The sequence below is a fragment of the Triticum dicoccoides genome, chromosome 4A (assembly GCF_002162155.2).
Source record: "Triticum dicoccoides isolate Atlit2015 ecotype Zavitan chromosome 4A, WEW_v2.0, whole genome shotgun sequence".
Lineage (NCBI taxonomy): Eukaryota > Viridiplantae > Streptophyta > Magnoliopsida > Poales > Poaceae > Triticum > Triticum dicoccoides.
Window position 1 is genome coordinate 263506692 of NC_041386.1, and position 3558 is coordinate 263510249.

The following is a 3558-nucleotide window of genomic DNA, read 5'->3' on the forward strand; positions in this document are numbered from 1 at the left end:
AAGCGATGGGAAGAGAGCAGCTACATGAGTACCTATGCGTGAGGGTTGCCAAGGTTCGAATCCCTACTAATGTTGCCCTGACCCTCCTTTTATAGCTTAAGGGGTAACCACAGTGGCAAAAAGGTCATTACAGGGGTGATTAGACTGAAAACCATGCTATCATACCTAACTCTGCTAGTTGGGACAAAACACATTAAATGCGTCTTTCGGCAAAGTGGTAAGTTGATCAGAAGGACATCAGATGGCAGATGGACGACAATGGACAACTCCCGCCAAAGCGAAACGTTATTTAAACTTAACTGAACTTTGATCAATTGTCGACTCTTCAGAGTCCTCATGGCTGAAAGTGTGGAAACACCTTCTGGATAAAAGTTGTATCTTCCCAGGTTGCTTCGTTCTCGGACAAATTGCAACGTTTGATCAGCCATCTCCCCACAGGGATGCTGATTACCCCTTGATGGCGTGGGATCAGCTATCTTTCCAGAAGTTTCTCAGGCTCCAACATGATAGTTCCATCAGGGTGAAGGAGAGGCAGTTGTATGGGATAGCTTGGGGGCCCCCAATGGTTCATCAACTGATTTGTATGAAAAGTATGGTGTACTTGACTATCTTCTTGTAGGCGGAGCTTGTAAGACACATTGCCAATTTCCGAGAAACCTGAATGGTCTATAATATTTGGAGTGCAATTTCAGACATTTTTGAATACTTAAGGATGTGTGCCTGTAAGACTGGAGTTTTTAATGTACCATGTCGCTTACTTCCAAAGTTCTTAGTCCTCTTCTTATTTGCAAAGTGCTTCACCCCCTCGTGTGCTCTGAGCAAATTGTGTTTGATTTGGGATGCAGTTTGCTCAGAAGTGATAATTGAAGGTAAAATGTCCACACTATCAGTAGGGTAAAGAGCAGCTTCAGCCAGCACGTTTAGAGGCTTGTCGTAGAGAGCTTGAAAAGGTGTCATCTTGATAGCACTGTGGAAACTTGTATTATATACCACCATTCAGCTAATGGGAGCCATCGATGCCATTTCCTTAGTTTCTAAAGTACTATTCTCTTCTGAGTATTCAGTAAATATACTAATTCAGCATTGCTTCTTGCAAAGCTTGAGTTTGAGCTTGATTAGCAAGTTTATAAACTTTCTTGTGGCCAGCGAACCATGGTTCTTTGCATTTATAGCATATTCCTTCTATCCTTGCTTGTTGAATGGCAACTGCTGTCTTAGTAATGACAGGTTTCAGTTCTTCTCACAAAAAGAGGTAATTGCTGAACATATCGTCTCTTTGGTTGTTGGGCATGTTCCATTCTTCTAGCAAGCCAAATTGCTCTTTGCAAGTCTGCAGGCTGGTGACACTGCACATAATGATGTATGCTACCATTCTGTCCGGAGACAAAGCTATTCGAGTAGTAATCATCACACAAAGCTGGATTATCCTTCTCATTAGATTCATCAAGTGCTCAAATTTGAGAATATACTACTAGACACTGGAAGTCTGAGTGAGTGAAAAGCTCTGACATTGTTACATATAGAAAATTCAGAGAATCTGTCACCTATATATATCTGCAAAATCTGCACTAAGGTAAAGTGGCAGCCACAATCCCTGCACCTCTCCACCATTCAATTGCAGCTCCTTTAGAGCATCTCCGACCATAAACATCAAATTAGGCCCCTATGTCCATGGACAGCAGTTGGTCGAGCACCGTTTGTCCGCTCGGGCAACGGTACCCCCGTTTCCCCCTCCCCAAATGATATTGGGCAAGCCCTAGGGTGGCCCAATCTTCACAATTTTGAGGCGGAAATGGGGGGAATCTCAAATAGCAGAAAGAAAACAAGAGGAAACACACAAGAACAAGGTTCACAACACAAGTTTACTCAAATCACAAACAAGGAGAGATACGCCTCAAGATCCAACATCAACAAAGGTAAAGGTAAAATATGTAGGGTTCTTTTTTTTAGACGATCAGGGGAGGGGAAAACCCCACCCCTAGTTCCATTGCAATAATGAAACCAGAGCAAGTCGATACAATCATGCCAGGCATGTTCCAAAATAAAATTAGGCAGGCAAAACAACTGAAACTGGACAAGAAAATAAACTGGGAGTGGCAGCTAGAGGGGGTCCCAGCGAGAACAAAAACCACAAGGGCTGCGTGCAGGCAGTGTTTTTCACTATCTCCCTCTGATTACATCACGACTTCCAACAGCGATTCCGTGGACTTCAGTGGTGACGCCTTCTTGATCCTCATCATCGGAGCAGTTCCGTGTGAGGGAGACCACACTCCCACCCCAATAACAGAGATAGGGCTCAGGATGGAGTGCTTCCGAGTCAGCTTGCCGCCAGTTGGAGAAACTTTTTTTCGAGAAAACGCAAAAGACCTTTGCGTTTCATTCCATTGAAAAGAAAGAGAGATCCAGCCTCCTAGGAGGTGAGTTTTACAATGTCATGGGCTGTTCAATGCACGTCCCAGGAGGTGGGCAGAACAACCCTTAGCCCCTGGGCTCCGGCACTGGCCCAACAGCGGGCCTCTTCTTTGATTCTATCTACTAGCAAATCAATCGAGGGTGTCGTATTGTCAAAGACGCACTCGTTCCTATGTTTCCAGATCATCCATGGGACGAGCAAGGCGATGGACCTGAGGGCCTTGCGATGCGTCGTCGGTGTTTGCTCGTTCGCTCGCAGCCACCATGCCATGACAGTGGGCTCCTGGACCGGCGCCTGGGTTGGCATGCGCAGCCAAGTTAGGGTGGCATGCCATGTTTGGCGAGCGAAGGGGCAGGTCAGGAGTAGGTGCTGGATGGATTCTGCTGCTTGATCACATAGGAGGCACCTTGGGTGATGTTGCAGGCCACGTCGGGCTAATCTTTCCGCCGTCCAGCATCGATCTTGGTTAGCCAACCAGTGGAAGAATTTGACACGTGGCGACGCCCAGGTTTTCCAGACGAGCTTCCAGGAAGTGCATCGCGTTGAGCCTTCGAAGGTGGCCGCATAGCATGACTGAGCCGAGTAGGTGCCGTTGGCCGTCCATCTCCAGAGCAGCCGGTCTAGGTCGTTCGACATGGGGATGCTGTTGACGGTCTGCCAAATTGTCAGGTATTGACCTATCTCGTGGAGGCCGAGGGTTCCCTGGATGTCACGCGCCCAAGCGTTCTGGGCCAGCCCTTCCGCCACCGTCCTCGACTTCCGTCGCCTTTTTGGGATGCACTGGTGGAGCAGAGGGGCGATTTCGTCGATGGACTTCCCATTAATCCAGCGATCCTCCCAAAACAGGGCCAGCCGACCGTCCCTGACTGTCATGGTTGTGGATGCAAAGAAGAGGGTGCGCTCCTCATGTGAGAACTGAAGGTCAAGTCCCTGCCAGGCGCGATCCGTGTCCACGTGAGCAAACCATTGCCAGCGCAGCCGGAGCGCGAGCCCGGTGCGCTCCAGGTCATGCACCCCAAGACCTCCATACTCGATGGGGCGGCATACATGTCGCCAATTGACATGGCAGTGTCCACCGTTGGCAACAGCGCGTCCGGCCCATAGGAAGCCCCTCTGGATCTTCTCAAGCTGCTTAAGCGTCTTCT

The 3558-nt window shown here is 48.5% G+C and overlaps 1 protein-coding gene across 1 annotated transcript in view; it reads left to right on the forward strand.

The window, feature by feature from the left end:
- The window catches only part of LOC119285766 (E3 ubiquitin-protein ligase RNF25-like), a 36623-nt gene that overhangs the window by 3520 nt on the left and 29545 nt on the right, over positions 1 to 3558 (forward strand). The window lies entirely within an intron of this gene.